Raw genomic sequence first — 25,072 nt, 5'->3', positions numbered from 1 at the left:
TTGAATGTGTACGCTATCCATACATGTTATCCGGGGATACGGTACCCTTTCTAACCTTTGTGCAATGACGTGCAATCCATACTGGGCCTAACACCGTCTGAGCCTGCCTCATGCTGTATAGACATATATTTTGAATGTGTACGCTATCCATACATGTTATCCAGGGATACGGTACCCTTTCTAACCTTTGTGCAATGACGTGCAATCCATACTGGGCCTAACACCGTCTGAGCCTGCCTCATGCTGTATAGACATATATTTTGAATGTGTACGCTATCCATACATGTTATCCAGGGATACGGTACCCTTTCTAACCTTTGTGCAATGACGTGCAATCCATACTGGGCCTAACACCGTCTGAGCCTGCCTCATGCTGTATAGACATATATTTTGAATGTGTACGCTATCCATACATGTTATCCGGGGATACGGTACCCTTTCTAACCTTTGTGCAATGACGTGCAATCCATACTGGGCCTAACACCGTCTGAGCCTGCCTCATGCTGTATAGACATATATTTTGAATGTGTACGCTATCCATACATGTTATCCAGGGATACGGTACCCTTTCTAACCTTTGTGCAATCACGTGCAATCCATACTGGGCCTAACACCGTCTGAGCCTGCCTCATGCTGTATAGACATATATTTTGAATGTGTACGCTATCCATACATGTTATCCGGGGATACGGTACCCTTTCTAACCTTTGTGCAATGACTTGCAATCCATACTGGGCCTAACACCGTCTGAGCCTGCCTCATACTGTATAGACATATATTTTGAATGTGTACGCTATCCATACATGTTATCCAGGGATACGGTACCCTTTCTAACCTTTGTGCAATCACGTGCAATCCATACTGGGCCTAACACCGTCTGAGCCTGCCTCATGCTGTATAGACATATATTTTGAATGTGTACGCTATCCATACATGTTATCCGGGGATACGGTACCCTTTCTAACCTTTGTGCAATGACGTGCAATCCATACTGGGCCTAACACCGTCTGAGCCTGCCTCATGCTGTATAGACATATATTTTGAATGTGTACGCTATCCATACATGTTATCCAGGGATACGGTACCCTTTCTAACCTTTGTGCAATCACGTGCAATCCATACTGGGCCTAACACCGTCTGAGCCTGCCTCATGCTGTATAGACATATATTTTGAATGTGTACGCTATCCATACATGTTATCCAGGGATACGGTACCCTTTCTAACCTTTGTGCAATCACGTGCAATCCATACTGGGCGTGAGAACGGCTGGCGAGCTGTTAAGCAAGCTACAGCACCTGTCCAGACAAGTACAGGGATTCCCTAGCGAGGAGACTTATTTGATTGTTTTCAATGTTGGGACAGCAATTTTTGGGGAGCACTATACTCTGGAGAATGATAGATGGGGCCCACCATACACTGGAACATTCCAAAGGTGGACATCAGACACTGGAGCAGCATTTACAGGGCCCATTATACACTAGAGCATTAGAAATGGGGCCCATTATGTTTGGAGCATTATTTGGGCCCATAAGACAGTGGAGCTTCATCCATGGGGACCAACATATACTGTAGCATTATGTGGAGCTCATCATATACTGTTTCAAACATTATATGGGACCAATGATTCTGTATGGAGAAATAGATGGGCCTCGTCATGAGATGTAAAAAGTGAGGTATTTTTCATTGTACTATACCGCTATTTATCTGCCGTATCGGAGCATGATGAGTTGTGGTATGTGTTAAAGGGGCGCTCTTTCGCCCAGGGCACCTGAAAACCTGCAGCCAGCCCTCCCCCCCCACAACTTTAGCCAAATAACACCCATTTTTCAGTGCGTAACTTATATTATGAAGTTAATTAAGGTTGACAAGCTTAAGTAAGAAGAATTGATGCTTTTGGCATTCAAATGGGCACTGTTGGTGTGTTTCCTGTCCTCCTCTCACTGCCGACTTTTATTCCCCATTGACTTACATTGGGTTTCGTGACGACCCCGACTTTTCCCTATAATCGGACGATCTTGCTCGACCCGACTTTTGGAAAAGTCGGGTTTCACGAAACGAAACGCGACCCTAAAAAACCAAAAGTCGCTCAACTCTACTAACCACAGTTAGTTACTATGCCCGGGCAGCGCCGGGCTCTTCAGCTAGTTATATATATTTTTCTTGGATAATTGCATATTCTCTCTAGACTCGCACCACAGAATTCCCAAAGTGCTATTTTAGCATGTGAACTTATATGTGGGGAGAGAGACCTATGAGTTACCAGAACATAGCCATAGAATAACAATTATGTTATAACCAGGCAAAAAGATACTTAGAATGCTGTGATGGTCTGCATAGTGAAAACGGAGAAAACACATAAGTAACCAGAAAATGTCCATAAATAAGCAACCTGACATGAAATTCCCAAAATGTTGTGCTAGCATGACAACTAAACAGTAAAGATGGGAATACCCAAGTGGCCAAAATATATCCATAAAAATAATGTATAACTACCTGATAATCAGTCAAGTGATGGCTCCCCACCCAGACGTGTGTTTCACCGCTGGCTTCTTATGGGAATTTCCATTGTGTTTTTAATAGACTATCAAATATTTAAATTTTAATATTCTGGATCTCTTCTTGTCTGTTGATTACCATCATCAGATTGTGGTATATATTAGACCCCACATATAGTATAATACAGAATCCCATAGAGCATAATGCAGACCCCACAAAATACAGTATAATGCAAAACCCATATAGCATAATGAAGACCCCACATAGTATAATGCAAACACACACCCCATATATTATAATGCAGATCACATGTAGCATAACGTAGACACAACATAGTATAATACAGACCCCTAAATAGCATAATGCAGTTACCCACATAGTATAACGCAAACCCCACAAAGTATAATGCAGAACACTGTATAGCATGAAGCAGACCCCACATAGTATAAAGACCTCATAGCATAATCCAAAAACCCATATAGTATAATGCAGACCCCATGTAGCATGATGCAGATCCCTCCACATAATATAATGCTGACACCACACAGCAAATTGCAGCCCACATACAGTACATTACATATAGTACAATGCAGACCCCACAATATGAAGACACCATATAGTATAATGCAGATCCACATTTAGTATAATACATATAGTATAATGCAGAGCCCCCATATAGAGTATTTCATATAGTATAATGAAGACCCCCAAGTATAAAGCAAACCCCTTATAGTATAATGCGGATCCCATATAGCATAAGACTCACACATAGTATAAAGCAGACCCTACATAGTATAATGCAATCCGCCACATAGCATAATGAAGACACCCCCATATAGTATAATGCAGATTAGACATAGCATAATGCAGGGTACAGTAGTGTAGGGGGCACAGCAACACATGGGCACAGTAGTGTAGGGTGCACAGGAGCACATGGGCAGGGCACAGTAGTGTACGGGGCACAGCAGCACATGGGCACAGGGTACAGTAGTGTAGGAGACACAGCAGCATATGGGAACGGTACAGTAGTATAGGGGGCACAGCAGCACAGGGTACAGTGGTGTAGGGGGCACAGCAGCACAGGGTACAGTAGTGTAGGGGGCACAGCAGAACATTGGCAGAGGGTACAGTAGTATAGAGGGAACAGTAGCACATGGGCACAGGGTAAAGTAGTGTAAGGGGCACAGCAGCACAGGGTACAGTAGTGTTGGGGGCACAGCAGCACATGGGCACAGTAGTGTAGGGGGCACAGCAACACATGGGCACAGTAGTGTAGGGTGCACAGGAGCACATGGGCAGGGCACAGTAGTGTACGGGGCACAGCAGCACATGGGCACAGGGTACAGTAGTGTAGGGCACACAGCAGCATATGGGCACGGTACAGTAGTATAGGGGGCACAGCAGCACAGGGTACAGTGGTGTAGGGGGCACAGCAGCACAGGGTACAGTAGTGTAGGGGGTACAGCAGAACATTGGCAGAGGGTACAGTAGTATAGAGGGAACAGTAGCACATGGGCACAGGGTAAAGTAGTGTAAGGGGCACAGCAGCACAGGGTACAGTAGTGTTGGGGGCACAGAAGAACATGGGCAAAGGGTACAGTAGTGTAGGGGGCACAGCAGCACATGGGCACACGGTACAGTAGTGTAGGGGGCACAGCAGCACATGGGCACAGGGTACAGTAGTGTTGGGGGCACAGCAGCACATGGGCAAAGGGTACAGCAGTGTTGGGGGCACAGCAGCACATTGGCACAGGGTACAGTAGTGTAGGGGGCACAGCAGCACATAGGAGGCACATGGCATAATGCAGGCTGGGGTCTCCCTGACACACGGGCCCCATAGCGGCATGCCACTGGCTGGGGGACACTGAGTGAGTGGGGGCCCTAGACAAATGCCTAGTTTACGGCCTCAGTCATTGGATTGAAGCAGATCATTACCTGTTAGCTGTCGGCGTGCTCGCGCGCTTTTTTTTGTCAGGCATAACAATGCACGTGACGTGTATTTATAGACCACGGGGACGCCAGGACCGGAAGTGCGTCATCGCCTGTGGCGTGTCACGTGGGTAGTTCTCCAGGTGTCGTGGTGGTGGTGGTCCTGGTGGTGGTGAGATGCTGACGCATGCGCATTAGCAGTTGCCATCTGCGTATAGTGAGAGATGCCGGCGCTTGCGCATTAGCAGTTGCCATCTGTGTGTATAAAGTTGCGTCGTCATGGCAGCGGGCGGACGCCTGTGCATGCGTGGTTGGAACTGCCTTGTAAGGATGTAGCGGTGTCTGTTGTTAGGGATGGAAAGAAAAGTAGGATAAAGCAGAGAATTGTGGGTGGAACAATCATAGTCTTACTCGAATGTATGGCAGGTGTCGACGTCTGATCAAATGTGTGCCTAACGTGTCAACACTTGTGTGAACCTGGATGTCACAGGGTACAGTAGTGTAGGGGGCACAGCAGCACAGGGTACAGTAGTGTAGGGGGCACAGCAGCACATGGGCACAGTAGTGTAGGGGGCACAGCAGCACATGGGTACAGTAGTGTAGGGGGCACAGCAGCACATGGGCACAGGGTACAGTAGTGTAGGGGGCACAGCAGCACAGGGTACAGTAGTGTAGGGGCACAGCACCACAGGGTACAGTAGTGTAGGGGGCACAGCAGCACATGGGCACAGTAGTGTAGGGGGTACAGGGTACAGTAGTATAGGGGGTACAGGGTACAGTAGTGTAGGGGGCACAGCAACACATGGGCACAGGGTACAGTAGTGTAGGGGGCACAGCAGCACAGGGTAAAGTAGTGTAGGTGGCACAGCAGCACAGGGTACAGTAGTGTAGGGGGCACAGCAGCACAGTGTACTGTTGTGTAGGGGATACAGCAGCACATGGGCACAGGGTACAGTAGTGTAGGGGGGCACAGCAGCACAGGGTACAGTAGTGTAGGGGGGCACAGCAACACATGGGCAAAGGGTACAGTAGTGTAGGGGGCACAGCAACACATGGGCACAGGGTACAGTAGTTTAGGGGGCACAGTAACATGGGCACAGTAATGTAGGGGGCACAGCAGCACATGGGCACAGTAGTGTAGGGGGCACAGCAGCACATGGGCACAGGGTACAGTAGTGTAGGGGGCACAGCAGCACAGGGTACAGTAGTGTAGGGGGCACAGCAGCACATGGGCACAGGGTACAGTAGTGTAGGGGGCACAGCAGCACAAGGCACAGTAGTGTAGGGGGCACAGCAGCACATGGGCACAGTAGTGTAGGGGGCACAGCAGCACATGGGCACAGGGTACAGTAGTGTAGGGGGCACAGCAGCACATGGTACAGTAGTGTAGGGGGAACAGCAGCACATGGGCATGGTACAGTAGTGTAGGGGGCACAGCACCACAGGGTACAGTAGTGTAGGGGGCACAGCAGCCCAGGGTACAGTAGTGTAGGGGGCACAGCAGCACATGGGCACAGGGTACAGTAGTGTAGGGGGTACAGGGTACAGTAGTGTAGGGGACACAGCAGCACAGGGTACAGTAGTGTAGGGGGCACAGCAGCACATGGGCATGGTACAGTAGTGTAGGTGGCACAGCACCACAGGGTACAGTAGTGTAGGGGGGAACAGCAGCCCAGGGTACAGTAGTGTAGGGGGCACAGCAGCACATGGGCACAGGGTACAGTGGTGTAGGGGGTACAGGGTACAGTAGTGTAGGGGACACAGCAGCACAGGGTACAGTAGTGTAGGGGGCACAGCAGCACATGGGCATGGTACAATAGTGTAGGTGGCACAGCAGCACAAGGTACAGTAGTGTAAGGGGCACAGCAGCACAGGGTACAGGAGTGTAGGGGGCACAGCAACACATGGGCACAGTAGTGTAGGGGGCACAGCAGCACATGGGCACAGTAGTGTAGGGGGCACAGCAGCACAGGGTACAGTAGTGTAGGGGCACAGCAGCACATGGGCATGGTACAGTAGTGTAGGGGGCACAGCATTACATGGGTACAGTAGTGTAGGAAGCACTGAGTACAATAGTGTAGTAGGCACAGCAGCACAGGGTACAGTAGTGTAGGGGGCACAGCAGCACAGGGTTCAGTAGTGTAGGGGGCACAGGGTACAGTAGTGTAGGCACTGCACCACAGGGTACAGTGGTGTAGGGGGCTCAGTAGCACATAGGCACAGGGTACAGTAATGCAGGGGGCACAGCAGCACGTGGGCACAGGGTACAGTAGTGTAGGGGGCATAGGGTACAGTAGTGTAGGCACTGCACCACAGGGTACAGTAGTGTAGGGGGCACAGCAGCACATGGGCACAGTAGTGTAGGGGGCACAGCAGCACAGGGTACAGTAGTGTAGGGGCACAGCAGCACATGGGCACGGTACAGTAGTGTAGGGGGCACAGCATTACATGGGTACAGTAGTGTAGGAAGCACTGAGTACAATAGTGTAGTAGGCACAGCAGCACAGGGTACAGTAGTGTAGGGGGCACAGCAGCACAGGGTTCAGTAGTGTAGGGGGCACAGGGTACAGTAGTGTAGGCACTGCACCACAGGGTACAGTGGTGTAGGGGGCACAGTAGCACATAGGCACAGGGTACAGTAATGTAGGGGGCACAGCAGCACGTGGGCACAGGGTACAGTGATGTAGGGGGCACAGCAGCACATTGGCACAGGGTACAATAGTGTAGGGGGCACAGCAGCACATGGGCACAGGGTACAGTAGTGTAGGGGGCACAGCAGCACAGGGCAGTGTCAGACTGAAGATCATTGGGCAAACCAGAGAATTTGATTCTGAGGCCCTTTTGACCTTCGGATTTTTCCAAATCTGCGCGGAAAAATCCGCAGCACCTTCAACTACGTGTCCACATAGCCTAAACTCTCCTGAAGTAGAAGCCAGGGCCCACCGAAGGATTCTCCAGGTCTCTGGTGGGCCAGTCCAACCCTGGATACTAGTGTGAACACAGCTCATTTGCCATATCACAGAAAGACAAGGCAATGTGATATAAATGGGGATTGTCACAGTAATAAATCAACGTCATATAAACAAACAAACAGTAAATATAAAAAATAAACATTGTATCAAATAAAAAAATACATTGAAGGAAACGTATATTATATATGCAAGGAGGTGATGTAACACTCCAAGCCGAAAGACAGCGGCCGAAGCGAGCCGCACAACCCCCCCCCCCCACAGCGGCTAAGTGGAGGCCTTTCATGACAGTGTGTTGGAGGGGAGGGGTTAATGATCCCAGGGAGTGGAGGAGGTGGATAAAGGGGGGTATATTAGGAGACTTAAGGGGCGGTTACCTTTAGTTCCCGTTCTGGAGCCACGAGGGATTGTCCCACTCCCCAAGCATGGAGTCCATATCTGCGGTCCTGGAGAGGCTGCGAGCGGCAGCAGAGGCGCAGCCTGATGGATGGCTGGAGCAGCAGGTGGCTGGGATCATCGGGGCAGGCGGCGGTTCGGCCGCTGTTGCTTCTTCCCGTGCAAGGCGGCGGGTGAGGCCTCCGGAGCGCCTGTCCCCGGATGCTGCGCCAACCACCCAGCGCCGGCATCGGAGCCCCTCTCGGCACCCTCCGGCCCGGGTGCCTTCCGGTAGGCATGCTGGCAGGCCCCGGGCAGGGAGGAATCCACGGGTCGGCCTGGGTGCAGCGGCGGTCGCTAGGCCTTCTCCCAGGCCTGATCGGGAGGCGGGGCCTGCATGCGCCGGGCCGGCATGGACGGATGACATCACGGCAGGCCGCCATGGAGTCGGGCGGCCTGCCTCCTCGGTGCATGGTGGCGTTGAGAGGGCCAGCATGGGGGGATTATCGGGCGGCAGCCCCCGGCGGTCGGGGCGGGCTAGTGTCCCCTGTGATGCGGGCCCCTTGACTGGACCAGCGGCGGGGGAGGATCAAGGATGGAGCAGCAGACAATCGTGGGGGGTGCGGGCAGGGGGTGGCCACAGGCAGCAGCCCCTTGTGCCTGTGCAGCCCGCTGGCCTCAGTGGGGGTCGGAGCGATGAAGATTCCAGAAGAGAGTGGCCCGGGAGTGCAGCGCTGTCAAGAGAGCCTGTTTTGGCGAGTATTGGACCTCTGGGGACAGAGGGTCTGAGACGAAGCTCCAGTCTTGTCTGTCATCATCCCTAGTGAGGTCCCCTGTGGTCGGGAGCGGATTAGGGGGCCGGCCGGGGGCGTTAGGACAAGTAGTGGGAGAACAGGGCCCGTCACCAATTGGGGGGCTTGAGGAGATTTTAGCAACCATGTGGGATTTGTTGGCGCGGATGGAGGGAGTTAGAGAGCCATCAGCGTATTTAGCCACCTGGGTGGGGTCGCAGGAGCGAGGGGCCGGCCCGTCAGGGGCGGCTATCGGGGTCTCAGTGGGCCGAGCGGACCCTGTGTCTGTTTCGGTTCAGACGGAGAAAGAGAAGGAATGTCGGATCCATTTAGATGATAGGCCCACGCTCATCTAAAAAAGGAGGTGCGGGAAAAAAATCTGGAAGGATGAGTATGTCGAGATTTTTTCCCTGTTACCGCTGGAAAAGTTCTATTTAGATAAGGGAAAGAAGGACGATAGCAAAAAAGAGGAGGAAAAATGGAGATGGCGTTTGATTCCGCAAACGTTCGCTAATTGGCTCCAGGCGTTTGCAATTCTGGCTAGCGTGATTGGTGAAAAGGCGCCTGAGAATTGTTCTCTTTTTTGTTATTTAGATTCGATTGGGGAGGCTTGGCACCGTTGCGACGAGCAGTTTAGGCAGAGGAAGGCGGTTCGTCCGGCGATTCAGTGGGATCAGAAGGACATAAGTCTGTGGTTGAAGGTTATGACAGACTAAGTTTAGCCATTCCTTTCCGGGGGGGGGGCGGGGGGCCGGCTCTGCAAATGCGCAAAGCGGTGGTCAAGGTGCAGGCGGTCAGTCGGGTCAGTCGGGCACCCAGAAGCAGGGTCTCTGCTGGCTATTTAATGATGGGCAGTGTAAATTCGGAACGAGCTGCAAATTCAAGCACCTTTGCTCCCATTGCAGCGGAACCTCACATGGTGCTTCCAGATGCTTTAGGAAGCAGAGAGGAAAAGCAGAGAGTGGTAATTCCAAAGGGGGATACGCCAGTGAAACTAGCCACGATGGCCCCTTATCTAAATACGTTTCCGGATGAAGTAAAGGCGGAACTGTTGTTGTCCGGTTTCAGAGATGGTTTTAGAATTCCTGACCCTCCTTTTGAGATACCATGGGGGCGGAAGAATCTCAGGTCAGCTGACCTGTATGGTGGGGTGGTGTCGGAAAAGTTGGCGAAGGAAGTTCAGTTGGGAAGGATGTCGGGGCCGTTTAAGGATCCTCCGTTTGAGGATTTGGTCGTTTCGGCACCTGGGGGTGGTGCCAAAGAAAGAGCCAAATAAGTTTAGGCTCATTCATCACCTGTCTTTCCCTCGTTGTAGGTCAGTGAATGATGGAATCGATCCGGATCTGTGCTCGGTGGTGTATACGTCTTTTGATGAGGCGGCAAAGTTGGTCCGGAGGTGTGGAAAGGGGGCACTTTTGGCTAAAACGGATATCGAGTCGGCGTTTCGGTTGCTCCCAGTTCATCCAGAGAGTGTTAGGTTGTTGGGCTGTTACTGGGGGGGGATTTTTTGTTGATAGGTGTTTGCCAATGGGTTGCTTGGTTTCTTGCACGTTATTGAGGCATTCAGTTCTTTTCTCGAATGGGTTGTCCAGGATGTGTCGGATTTTGACTATGTGATTCATTACCTAGATGATTTTTTGTGTATCGGTCGGGTGACTTGGGCTGTTGTGAGAGGCTGCTTAGGGCCGTGGAGTGGGTAGCTGAGCGTTTAGGCGTACCGCTTGCTCCAGGAAAAACGGAGGGGCCGTGTACATGCCTGTCTTTTTTGGGAATCGTGATTGATTCGGTGGCATGGGAGTTCCGTTTACCGGAGGACAATGTGAAGGCGTTGCGGGATGAGGTGTCTCGAGCTAGACGGGTGAAGAAATTGTCATTGAGAGAGGTTCAGTCACTACTTGGTAAATTGAATTTTGCTTGTCGCGTTATTCCAATGGGTAGGGTCTTTTCTTGGCGTTTGGCGAGCGCTACGGCGGGAGTGCGGGCCCCACATCATTTTGTTCGACTTACCAGTGGACGTAAGGCGGATTTGGAGGTGTGGGACAAGTTTTTGGAGCAATACAACGGACGATCATTGCTCATGGAGGAGGCAGGTTTAGTGGCAGGTTAATTAAAGTGATTGAAACCAGGGGTGGAATGTATACTATGAGTTATTTTTATATGGTTTCAATCAGTTTAATATAATATACACTGAGATGAGGTAAGCAAAAGGTCACTGAAACTTACTTAAGATAAAGGAATGTAAATTACTGGTCATTTGTTTATCCATCTACAAAGGACCATTGATATTCAAGGCAACTACCCTAATTAGATTGGGTGTGTTAACTTTCCCAAGGATGTTGTTATCTTGTGCTCTGAAGCCCCTCTTCCAGCTTGCTGTATTTCTGTCATGTGGCACACATGAGGCCCCCTCTAGCTTCCTGTATTATATACTGGTTAAAACAGGTATTGATGGGATGTGTTTATAGCTAATGGCAATAGACTTGTGACACCATTCCCCAGATGGTGGGGCTGGACACACCTTTTAGCTGGACATTTAAAAGAACCAGGACACATGTACTCTTTCTCTTTTGGCTCCTGGAGGATGACTGGTCGACGTCTATCTGAATAATGTAACGTATGAATAATGATTGTTTCTGATTAATGCATATGTATTTATAGTTTTATACTGTTTATTATTTGATCTTATCTCTTTATATAGTAAATCAATTTAGTAAATTCAATTCTTGTGTGAGCATTTTCTTATTCATCACAATCCATTGGCACCCTTACAATACACTCATGGAGGAGGCAGGTTTAAACGAGGAGTTGGACCTGTTTACGGATGCGTCGGGTGGAGTGGGTTTTGGGGCATATTTTAAGGGTCAATGGTGCGCGGCTGCGTGGCCTGCCGAGTGGTTTCAGCTAGGCCTCGTTAAGAATATTGCTTTGTTGGAAATTTTTCCCATATTGGTGGCGGTGAACCTTTGGAAGGAGGAGTTTCGGAATAGAAGAGTCTGTTTTAATTGTGACAACATGGGAGTGGTGTGCTCCATTAACAGCTTGACTGCGTCCTCTGGTGATTCGAGTTCTGCGGCAGCTAGTTTTAACTTGTTTATCGCTTAATGCTCATGTGACGGCTTCTCATGTGCCAGGTATTAGGAATTCCATTGCTGATTCTTTGTCTCGTTCGCAGTGGTAGCGTTTTCGGAATTTGGTCCAAGATGCGGAGGAAGCGGGTCTGGAGTGTCCAGCCGGGCTTTGGAAGGTGGTCTCAGGGCTGCAGAACCTCTAATACGAGCATCTCTGTCTTCTGGTACTTGGTCGATCTACGAGTCAGTTTGGAGTTCTTGGGAAAACTGGTTGGGGACACGTTCCTATGGCACCTCTGGGGAGGATCAGTTGGGCACGTTGCTGGCGTGGCTGGGTTTTGGGACGGAAGAAGGTTGGTCGGTGTCTAGGGTAGGGCAGGTTAGGGCCGGTTTAGCTTTTGGATTTAAATTGCGGGGTCAAGTTGATTTGACCAAGTGTTTTTTGGTCAGCCAGGCCATCAAGGGGTTCAGACGTCGGGGAAATAGGACGGATTTCCGGCGTCTGCTGTCATTTGGTATTCTTGAAAGGTTGGGGGCAGTGTTGGTCGATGTTTGTGTGTCACGGTTTGAGTGTTCTCTGTTTCGGGCGGCCTTTTCCCTTGCCTTTTTTTGGGCAATGAGGGTGGGGGAGTTGGTATCTCCAGGACGGTATTCCGGTGGGGGTTTATTGGATAGGGACGTGTTGGTGGGTGACAGTGGTTTGGAGTTTTGGATAAGGAGGTCAAAAACGGACCAGGAGGGTAGGGGAAAAAGGGTAGTGTTGGGAGCAGTGCCCGGATCTCTGATGTGCCCGGTGCGCTGTTTGCAGGATTACAGGTCGTTGCAACAGAGCGGCGAGGGGCCATTGCTGCGTCATGCTGACGGTTCCTTGTCAAGGTTTCATTTTTTGGCAGTTTTTCGTAAAGTTCTGGACAGATTGGGTATTGATGGGTCTAGGTTCCCTTCTCACTCTTTCAGGATTGGGGCAGCTACGGAAGCGGCGGTTGGGGGTTTGGGTTCAAAGGTAATACAGCAGATTGGAAGGTGGGAATCGAGGCATTACAGGTCGTACGTTCACACTGGGGCTTTGGGTGCAGAGCTACATTAAAAAGAGAATGTTGGGTTATTTTGTTTGCGCGTTGGTTAATGGTGGTTTTTTGTCATTACAGGTTGCACTCCTTTGCTGGTGTGGATCCTGGGCCATTCATTTGTTTATTGGGGAGCTCGGCATGTGGATGTTCAGCGAGAAGGGCGGCAGCTGGGTTTTTCGCGAAGTGTGGCGGTAATCAGGTGGTTGGGTTTTAGGGGTATGGGTTAGAACAGGGTCTTGCAGGAGGTACATAATAGCGCTAGGCTTGACAAGGACCCTGATATTTTAGTTCTTCATGCAGGGGGAAATGATTTGGGGGTCCGTCCTTTTCGGGAATTGGTCAAGTATATTAAGCACGATCTTCTACGGTTGTGGTTGTCTTTTAAGGGATTAACTGTGGTATGGTCAGAGATTGTCCCGAGAAAGACTTGGCGGCATGCGAGATCAGTTGCCTAGTTAAATAGGGCACGGATAAAGGTTAATAGGGCGGTGTCCAATTTCGTGGTTAGGAAAGGGGGGTGTCGGTTCGGCATTTTGACCTGGAGAGAGGGAGTGGGGAGTTTTGGCTGGCTGATGGTGTTCATCTGAATGACGTGGGCATTGATTTGTGGGCATTGGGTCTGCAGGACGGTATTGAGAGGGCCATAGCTTTTCGGTGTGGGGGGTCTCAGGCAATTGAGGTTTTCAATTGCCTTCGTTGTGGCGTTTGGGGGGAGGGGGTCCTTGAAGTTGGTGCTAAATTGGTTTTGGGGGATCTGTGGTAATATGGATTCCTCAATGTTATTATCCGTGGTTTGTGTCTGGTGATTTGGAGGGACTTCCGGCAGTGGTTCGTCGGATCCCCAAGGATTAAGTGGACAGTGCAGCCCCGATGGGGTTTTGGTGCTCCCGAGCCAGTGGGGTAACTGCTGCGAGTAATTTATGGTATGTGTTTGTCCACAAAAAGTATTCTTTACGTTTTGGTCACCAGCTTTGAAAGCTTCAAGGACCCTCCCAAGGTTGCGTTTATATTTACAACTGTTGTATGTTACTTAAAAGGCTGCTGTGGCCATTATATTCCATTCTGGTGTCCTGGTGTTATTTGGGGCTCAGGTGGGTGGGGAGTTGACTGGGGATTAGTGGTTGGAAGGGGCAACTCAGCCGCACATCGCCAACTCCAATGTCAAGACAGGGGCCGGAGCGAGCCGCACAACCCCCCCCACAGCGGCTAAGTGGAGGCCCTTCATGACAGTGGGTTGGAGGGAAGGGGTTAATGATCCCAGGGGGTGGAGGAGGTGGATAAAGTGGGGTATATTAGGAGACTTAAGGGGCAGTTACCTTTAGTTCCCGCTCTGGAGCCACGAGGGATTGTCCTGCCCGCCCGCCCTATCTTTTGTGCAGGATTGATGTCTGGGGGGTATGTTATTCAATGTCGCGGGTCATGGTGGGCGTTTGGGGGAGGGGGTCCTTGAAGTTGGTGCTAAATTGGTTTTGGGGGATCTGTGGTAATATGGATTCCTCAATGTTATTATCCGTGGTTTGGGTCTGGTGATTTGGGGGGACAGTGCAACCCCGATGGGGTTTTGGTGCTCCCGAGCAAGTGGGGAAATGGCTGTGAGTAATTTATGGTATGTGTTTGTCCATAAAAAGTATTCTTTACGTTTTGGTCACCAGATTTGAGAGCTTCAAGGACCCTCTCAAGGTTGCATTTATATTTACAACTGTTGTATGTTACTTAAATAAAAGGCTGCTGTGGCCATTATATTCCATTCTGGTGTCCTGGTGTTATTTGGGGCTCAGGTGGGTGGGGAGTTGACTGGGGATTAGTGGTTGGAAGAGGCAACTCAGCCGCACATCGCCAACTCCAATGTCATGATGCATTCACAGCTTCAGATTAAACCAGCACTCATGTTCGATAGGAGCCACAATCAAGAGACGTGACGTCACAAAGAAAAGCTGTAAATATTCAGTACAAGACGCTCAGACATCTGACTGCAATCTGGGATGGAGACATTGTGATTGTTTGAATTTATCTCCCAGAAAGAATTCATTATTTATATGCAGTAAAGAAAACAAATCTCAAGTTTCCAAAGTGTCTAATAGTAATCTCCGCAGTACAGGGCCAGTTTTAGACAAATTGGGGCCCTAGGCAAAATTCAAAGTGGGGCCCCCATGTCCATATAAAACACATGCATGTTACACCGATATCGGTGTCGCCAGTGTTTTCAATCTGTGTGCCGTCCATGTGCCATCCATATTTTTCCGGTATGGATAATGGAAATGAAATTACAAAGCTTCTCATTTACTTTCGATGTTAAACACAGATGGCACACGGATGACACACGGACAGCATATGTACGACACGGTTGTTTACATGGGCCCATAGACTTGTAATGGCCCTTAAGTCACTATAAAGATGCCTCTATAACAATAAATTGAATACCATCAAACAATTCATAAATCACAATGTCAACCCTGGAAATATGAAAAAACCGGGCTACAGACCAAATGGTATTATTAAAAAAAATATTTTTATTTATCAAAACATTAAAAATATATATGGCAAGAGAGATGTACATATCAATAAAAGGGATGTCGATTACCCATGAGGTTTCTCATAACCATCAACAACAAAAAGAATTTTTACATTACCAACCAAGTTGTAAATGAATACCGCTTCAAAAACTGTGTCTTATGCAAACACCTACATGAATATAATACAAAAACACTTTATATGATATAGTTTTAAGAAATTACCATAAACAGGAATATAAAATAATCACTCCCAAATATATCATTGTTGTACCATGCTAAAACCGCTATACATATAGGTGCCTGAACTGTGGCAAGGCATATATGATTGCTGTCTGAATGGCAGTTACATCCTATAGTGGCTGTATTAAATGCCGCTTAGCAAAAAAATGCCCAAAATGACGGCATGTGCACACAATATCATACTCAAGGCATCATACTGTAGACTAGCGGTATAGCAGCAATCACGGAGCAATAGTGGATATAATCATGTAAAATGATGCAACCATACCATGTGATTGATGCGGAGTCCCCCGGGAGTCCCTCCGCCCCGACGCGTGTTTCACTTTTGCTTCAATGGGAGGCGCAATGAAAAGAGGGGAAATGCCTGTTTATAGAATCCACTCACAAGCTGCAATCGATTCCGATGCTAATGTGCCATGACGCAAGCACAGTAGCTACCACCTAAGTTGATAGTAATTTTAACACAAAACGATGACAAGCTGAATCGCTGAACCAGTGTAATTAATGCCTACTTTCTACATTATAGCACTACAACCAAAAGACTGTATCACGCAGGTAACAACACCTACAATACATGGATGTAATTTATACCCCTTTTTCTACATTATAGCGCTACTACCAAGGTTGTATCACACAGGTAATAATGCCTACAATACATTTATGTAACCTCATACCTTCCAAACTATTAACGCATATGCAGAAATAAATAATACAAATTAAAAACTCATGTTCAGCCAACATTCTATAGCCCATAGATATAAGGGGCCGCTTAACAGGGCATGCTCAATAAAAATTAAATTAAACCCCCACAACAACATCCTGATATAAGGCAGCGCATGTGGGAGTTGAACTTGGTTCCCTATCATCAACATGAGAAGCATTCGTGTGCTCATATATCGGCCGCCACCGGTCATGTCCAGATGACCAAGGTAAACGGAGAGACATAAAAGAGCATCACACCCTTCTCCGGTGAGCCAAGACCCACGCATGCGCACTCACCAGGGTATATTCAATATAAGGACCTCTCAGACTACACTGAAGACCCTATATAAATGAAGATATTATGAATAGAACCAACAGCACCAATGTCTCCATGGGGTATATTACATATAAGAGATTACACATATAATACTATACTAGAAACAAAATCTCTAAACAAAATATGGCACAATAACAGGGATTATTAAACAGGAAAAAGAAAAATTGATGTTTCTTCAGATCTTCAATCTTCAAATTAAGGCACCACAATCATCTCTTCCATAGTCACACTGGAATAATCATTCACGACGAAGAATGAACTGAAACTAAAAAATACAAAGTTAATACCTAACAATAAAACTAAACCCACCCTATAAAATCACCCCCATGGAGTAAAGACATATGTATATATAACACAGGTCAACGAAAAAAATTTTTTTTTCTGGTGTCCAAAATATTTTAATGAATTTGGGGTATTTTTGGGGTGCTGATTCTGAATATGTCATCAGTTTTGCCAGATTGGCTCAAGTTTTTGAGATTTTTGGTATCTTATTTATAGCACTTGTTGGTAAATGCGACGCATCATCTCATTAATTTCTTTGGATTAGTACTTGAACTGAGCAGTTCTCAATATAGTTTTGTGTTAATTAGTGTTCTAAAAGTTTGTTCATAGCTTGATTTTTGCACTAACTTTATGTTGTTGTCTGTTTTCCAGTGAAAAGCATGAACTCATCATGAAGAAGTTGTCTTAACGATCCAGACTCATTCTGTTACATTTGTGGTGAATATACACTGCCAAAACATAGAAGAAACATAACAGACTTCGTAAAAAAAGTGTATTTTGCCTATTTTGGGGTTATGCTTGGGGACCAAGACAAGTTTTGGGCACCACACATAGTGTGCAAAGCATGTATCGAATTATTACGAAAATGGAGCAAAGGACAAAGAAAAAGCTTCAAATTTGGTGTTCCAATGGTGTGGAGAGAGCCAAAAAATCATCATGATGACTGTTATTTCTGTGCAGTGCAAGTGCAAGGATTCAATAAGCATAAGAAACGAAAATGGGAGTAACATGGAATCTGCAAGAAGGCCTGTCCCTCATTGTGAAGATGTGCCTGTACCTGTGTTTACCATAAATAACAGTCATCATGATGATTTTTTGGCTCTCTCCACACCATTGGAACACCAAATTTGAAGCTTTTTCTTTGTCCTTTGCTCCATTTTCGTAATAATTCGATACATGCTTTGCACACTATGTGTGGTGCCCAAAACTTGTCTTGGTCCCCAAGCATAACCCCAAAATAGGCAAAATACACTTTTTTTACGAAGTCTGTTATGTTTCTTCTATGTTTTGGCAGTGTGTATTCACCACAAATGTAACAGAATGAGTCTGGATCGTTAAGACAACTTCTTCTTGATGAGTTCATGCTTTTCACTGGAAAACAGACAACAACATAAAGTTAGTGCAAAAATCAAGCTATGAACAAACTTTTAGAACACTAATTAACACAAAACTATATTGAGAACTGCTCAGTTCAAGTACTAATCCAAAGAAATTAATGAGATGATGCGTCGCATTTACCAACAAGTGCTATAAATAAGATACCAAAAATCTCAAAAACTTGAGCCAATCTGGCAAAACTGATGACATATTCAGAATCAGCACCCCAAAAATACCCTAAATTCGATGAAATATCTTTGGCACCAAAAATGCTGTTGACCAGTGTAATTAATCAAAATTACAAAAATGCACCAAAACCAAAGCTTTCATTGAGTCCCTGAGGGGTTAAAGTGCCCAACCGAAATATCCACTGACACTCTTTTTTAGCAAGTCTTCTGCCTACATCACCTCCCCTAAGACCCAAATCAATGTGATCAATACCCTTGACCTGAAGCAGCCTTGAATTGCTTTGATGAAATTTTTTGAAATGCCTTGGTAAGGTCTTAAATGAGGCAACATCATCAGTATTTTTTGCTTTATTAATATCAAGGCAATGCTCCCGGACTCGGATCCTGAGCTCCCTGCTGGTCATGCCAATATAGATTTTCTGACATGGACATACCGCATAGTAAATCACTCCTTTAGTTGAGCATGTAATGTAGGTCCTAATGTCAAAACATCTTGAATTATCAAAGTTATGAAACTTTCTACTTTTTTTCAAGTTGGCACATGCCTTGCAAATTCCACATGGAAAAAATCCCAGATGATCCATATTCCTCCTACCTCTCTCCTTCCACTTGGGATCATATTGTCTATGTGGTTGATAGTCGACCATCAGATACAGCTTCTCATGTTGATGATAGGGAACCAAGTTCAACTCCCGCATGTGCTGCCTTATATCAGGATGTTGTTGTGGGGGTTTAATTTAATTTTTATTGAGCATGCCCTGTTAAGCGGCCTCTTATATCTATGTGCTATAGAATGTTGGCTGAACATGAGCTTTTAATTTTTAATATTTATTTCTGCATATGCGTTAATAGTTTGGAAGGTATGAGGTTACATCCATGTATTGTAGGCATTATTACCTGTGTGATACAACCTTGGTAGTAGCGCTATAATGTAGAAAAAGGGGTATAAATTACATCCATGTTTTGTAGGTGTTGTTACCTGCGTGATACAGTCTTTTGGTTGTAGTGCTATAATGTAGAAAGTAGGCATTAATTACACTGGTTCAGCGATTCAGCTTGTCATCGTTTTGTGTTAAAATTACTAACAACTTAGGTGGTAGCTACTGGGCTTGCGTCATGGCACATTAGTATGGGAATCGATTGCAGCTTGTGAGTGGATTCTATAAACAGGCATTTCCCCTCTTTTCATTGCGCCTCCCGTTGAAGCAAAAGGCCTCTTTCACACTTCCGTTTTTTACAATCAGTCACAATCCGCCAGGTTTTGAAAAAAACGGATCCTCAAATTTTTTTTGAGGATCCGTTTTTTTCCCCATTGACTTGCATTAAAGGCGGATTGTGACGGATTGCTGTCCGTTGCATCCGTTTTTTGTGAGGATCCGCCAAAAGTTGCTGTCCGTCACCATCCTCAAAGATTTCAAAACGGAGCTTGCAACGTTTTTTTCTCTGGCGGATCCTCCAGACACTAATTTAACCCGAAATTCTTTCTGGGTGCCGGATAAAAAATTCATTCTCTCTCTCTCTCTCTCTCCTCCCCCCCCCCCCGGCCGGCATTTCCTTTATATTTCTGCATTTTCAGGATCCGTCTAAAAACGGATCCTGTGCCATCCGTTCACATCAGTTACCAACGGATCCGCTTGTATGACTTTTTGGCGGATTTGAACTGATGCAAAAAAACTGAAGTATGAAAGAGGCCAAAGCGAAACGCGCGTCGGGGCGAAGGGACGCCCGGGGGACTCCGCATCAATCACATGGTATGGTTTCTTCATTTTACATGATTATATCCACTATTGCTCCGTGATTACTGCTATACCGCTAGTCTACCGTATGATGCCTTGAGTATGATATTGTGTGCACATGCTGTCATTTTGGGCATTTTTTTGCTAAGCAGCATTTAATACTGCCACTCAGGGGCGTATCTGGGGGGGGCAACCGGGGCAGTTGCCCCGGGCGCAGCCGGCAGGGGGCGCAGTCCGGGCCGCCTAATGCAGCGGTCCGCAGTGTCCTCCCTGGCGGCTGCGTTCTGCCGCCCCCCGGCCTGAGAGTCGGCGGTTCTCTCTGTCAGCTGTCAAGCTGACAGCTGGCGCAGAGAAGGTGCACATGCCGGCTCCCAGGGAACAATTGTACTGGCATCTGTATAGACGCCAGTACAATTGCAGCTCTGACCGCCGGGCCAGAGCGACGTCAGCAGCGTGACATGTCATGTGATCACGCTGCTGACGTCACTCCCCGGCGCCCAGAGTGAACGCTCAGCGCTGGTGGTAAGTGTGCTCCAATGTGGAGCTGAAGAAACCACCGAAGATGGGAGGTGTTAATGTGTGGCGATGGGGTTAATGCGTGGGGGGGTTAATGAGTGGAGATGAGGTTAATGTGGGGATGGGGATTAATGTGTGGGGGGGTTAAAGAGTGGGGATGGGGTTAATGGATGGGGGTTAATGTGTGGGGATTGGGGTTAATGAGTGGGGGGTTACTGTGTGGGGGGGTTAAAGTGGGGATGGGGGTTACTGTGTGGGGGTAAAGAGTGGGGATGGGGTTAATGTGTGGGGGGTTAATGAGTGGGGGATGGGGGTTAATGTGTGGGGGGTTAATGAGTGGGGATGGGGGTTATTGAGTGGGGATGGAATTAATTTGTGGAGGGTTAATGAGTGGGGATGGAATTAATGTCTGGGGGGTTAATGAGTTGGGATGGGGGTTAATGTGTGGGGGGTTAATGAGTGGGGATGGGGGTTAATGTGTGGGGGATTAATGAGTGGGGATGGGAGTTATTGAGTGGGGGATGGAATTAATTTGTGGAGGGTTAATGAGTGGGGATGGAATTAATGTCTGGGGGGTTAATGAGTGGGGAGGGGGGTTAATGTGTGGGGGGTTAATGAATGGGGATGGGGGTTAATGTGTGGGGGGTTATTGAGTGGGGGATGCAATTAATGTCTGGGGGGTTAATGAGTGGGGATGGGGGTTAATGTGTGGGGGATTTGGAGTGGGGGGTACATAATGTGTTGGGGGATTTGGGAGTATGGACGGGGGGGTTAATGAGTGGGGATGGAATTAATGAGTGGGGATGGGGGTTATTGTTTGGGGGGGTTAATGAGTAGGGATGGGTTAATATGTGGGGGATTTGGAGTGGGGGGTACATAATGTGTTGGGGGATTTGGGAGTATGGACGGGGGATTAATGAGTGGGGATGGAATTAATGGGTGGGGATGGGGGTTATTGTTTGGGGGGGTTAATGAGTAGGGATGGGGTTAATATGTGGGGGATTTGGAGTGGGGGGTACATGATGTGTGGGGGGATTTGTGAGTGGAGAATGGGGTTATTTAATGTGTGAGGGATTTGGAGTGGGGATGGTGTTAATGTGTGGGGGATTTGGAGTTGGAGGTACATAATGTGTGGGGGGGATTTGGGAGTGGGAATGGGGGGTTATTTAATGTGTGTGAGGGATTTGGAGTGTGGATGGGGGTTATTTAATGTGTGTGAGGGATTTGGAGTGGGGATGGGGGGATTTAATGTGTGTGGGGAGATTTGAGGACACAGAGTATGTATGAGGAAACAGTATGGGGGTTGGGTGCAGACAGTATGGGGAGCGAACGGGTTAATGTATGTGGACACAGTATAGGGAGTCAGGGGTATGTGTGAGCAGACAGTATAGAGAGTGAGGGGGTAAATATATGATGAGACAGTATGGTGAACAGAGGGATGTTAGAGGAGGGAGGGGAATAGTGTGAGGCCACAGTATATTGCAGATATTTGTATTTAGGGGCATTATAATGACACTTCTATCTTTAAGGGCATCGTGTGGAGATTTGCTGCAGAAGACCGGAGAAGATGGAAGTCTGCAGAGACAAGATGTGGGTGAGAAAACTCATCATGGGGTTTGGACAAGAAGAAGAAAAGGAGAACGACTCCAGAGACGACGTCATCTATAAGGTACTTGGATGTAAATGTTATTTGTGCTACTGACTTATTCTCATGTTTTTATTTGTTAGGAACATTAAAGGCGTTGTCCAGGTTTGTACGGAGTCTGCAGTCATTCCTTGTGACTGCAGACGTCTGAATTCTCACAGTGCACACTGAACGCTGTTAGGATTCTCTCATGCTGGTAATTTACATACATGCGGTCACATGCTGACTAGACATGTGTGGCCTCACTCAATGAATATGAACAGAGCGAAGCCGGGCACGTCTAGTTGGAATGTGGCCAGAAGTAAATAAATCACATACTTGTGCTGACATGACTGTACATTGGCAAGGGAGAATCCTAAATGTGTGCAGTGCACTAGTTGTGAGAATTCAGAAGCTGCCATGTCAGGATTCAGCTCTGCAGGTTCCAGTAGTCATCACACGGACACTTCACTCATATGCGATTTTCATACTTGACAACGAGCTTCTCTTCCTGCTTACAGTTTTTTACTGAACATTGAGAGCATTAGGGAGAGCAGCTCGTAGGTACATGGCTAAGAGTGCAAGTCGCATATGTACTTGGGGGGGGGGCGCCGAACCAAATTCTTGCCCCGGGTGCCAGGAAGCCTAGATACGCCTCTGCCGCCACTATAGGATGTAACTGCCATTCAGACAGCAATCATATATGCCTTGCTACAGTTCAGGCACCTATATGTATAGCGGTTTTAGCATGTTACAACAATGATATATTTGGGAGTGATTATTTTATATTCCTGTTTATGGTAATTTCTTAAAACTACACCATATAAAGTGTTTTTGTATTATATTCATGTAGGTGTTTGCATAAGACACAGTTTTTGAAGCGGTATTCATTTACAACTTGGTTGGTAATGTAAAAATCCTTTTTGTTGTTGATGGTTGTGAGAAACCTCATGGGTAATCGACATCCCTTTTATTGATATGTACATCTCTCTTGCCATATATATTTTTAATGTTTTGATAAATAAAAATATATTTTTTAATAATACCATTTGGTCTGTAGCCTGTTTTTTTCATATTTCCAGGGTTGACATTGTGATTTTTGTATTGGCCCTTGTCATATCTGTGCTGCTGGGAAAACATGGACATGAGTGCAGCACCGTAGGTCTAATAGGGGACATCTGTGAAAAACATGATAGGTCGTGTGAAGGGGGCTTGTACAGTCATAGAAAACATTAGCAGAATTGCCATCTTTTTCTACATCCTACCTCACAAACTGTAAGGAGATGAAGGCCTAGCCATGTAAATATTGTTATCAGACTCGGACTGGCCCACAGGGGAATCCCACGGTGGGCTCTTGGTGCAGATCTGGGGCCCACAAACCCACTGTATGGGCAGTACTTGGCATAATTCACTTGATTCACTCTGTATAGAAAAAAACAACATCTCATCAGTCATTAACCTAACTGTCCAGTTTATTATATAGATGTAGAGGTAAATTTGTGAACGAATGTAATGGAATACGTGTATGCAGGTGAAAAGTGGGCCCCCAAAGTCAATGTTACTGGTGGGCCCTTGGCATCCCAGTCCGACATTGATTCATGTATTAACTGTGTTCCTTACATGTCTGTGTGCAGTGTATATGTCATGTGTGTGTTTGCGGTTGTAATATCATTAAGGGACACTAGATGGGGGCACCGAGCATAGCTGAGGGAACCTGTGGAGAGGGTTAATTTAGAGGAGAGGCTAGCCTGGTCAAAAAGGAGATAGTTTTCCCTCATGAGGGTTGAGCTGGGGGTAGCCACACTGGACAGTGGAGTACAGCAGATGCCTACAGCAGTAGCCAGTGAGGAAAATCACTGGAGGTCGTACAGTTAGAGACTGGGAACTGCAGGACTAGGGAGACTGTCGGAGGAAGAAGTGAACATATATTTCCCTATAAAATTCAATTTTATTTTGTCTTCATTAAAAAACACCAACCCAAGTGAAAAACTGGTATATATAGAAAATACCATAAGATAAAAACCTAACCTAGAGGATAGAATAGAACTAAGCTATATTCCTGTCTAGCCGTGGAGGTTGGCACCCTAATAGGACAATTTTGGCGCCCTCACTCAACGTAGGCTTTCCCTCACTCCCCTAATTCACCCTTATCATTTATCGTTTATCATTTCCTAAAAGATCCTTATTTGAGCTAGACTACCGGAGGAGTCTCAGTGGTCAAGTCAGCTAACAAGGAAGAGCTGAAGTGACAACCAAGCCAGTCTATGGAAACCAGGCCGTGTCTGGAATTGTCAAGCCAGGGAGGTCAGTGGGAGAGCCCCCTGTAGAAGTGGCAGCTGGAGTACGGGAGCTGTGTGAAGAGTCTAGTGAGCTGCAAATATAGGACACGCACAGGAGCAACAGTGCCGTAAAGGCGTGAGCTGTAACGGATAAGACAGGTACCTTCGTGGGCTGAAGTCAGTCTCAGGAAGAAGGGTCATAGTTCCGTGTGACGTGTCCGCTTGCTTGTGTGGGTCATACATGTGTAACGGAGGAAGAATTAACGTACTGCTGTAGATGAAGATGTATTGCTGTTACCGAGTAAAGAGTCCTGCAGCCATTGTGGATATGCTGTGCCTTGAAGAGAATAAAGCTGAGTTGTTAAAGTTGTTTCCAGCCTCTGCCTGCAGTCAATTGAGTCCCCAAAGTGAACAGCATACTGGAGATGGAATAGCCTCCAGCACAGTGAGTACTGGATCGACTGCAGAAGCTACCCCCCCGGCGGCCATGGTATTACATTTGGCGTAGTCGGCAGGATCTCGCTGCCCAAAATGGCGGCGAGATCGCAGTGGATGTGAAGAAAGGAGAAACGCTGACAGTGATTGCAGCGCCCTATAAGGTACAGATTGAAGAGGGCAGTGATGGGCAAGTGAAGATGATTAAAATATCGATTGTGACTGAAAAAGTGCTGAAAAGTGAGACCAAGAGATTGATTGTGACCAAAGAAGAAGACCTGCAAAGTGATCCTGTGAAACTTAAAATGGCGACCACCAAGATGGAGAATTCTGGCACCAAAATGGACTGTCCTTGTCAGCAAAGAGCACTTTGTGGGCGTGACAGCGTCTGGATGGCGCCAAATGAGGATTGTCAACATTGTC

This window comes from Dendrobates tinctorius, unplaced genomic scaffold (genome assembly GCF_039654945.1).
Source record: "Dendrobates tinctorius isolate UK_male_01 unplaced genomic scaffold, ASM3965494v1 ptg000015l, whole genome shotgun sequence".
Classification (NCBI taxonomy): Eukaryota; Metazoa; Chordata; class Amphibia; order Anura; family Dendrobatidae; genus Dendrobates; species Dendrobates tinctorius.
This window is presented reverse-complemented; position numbering follows the sequence as displayed.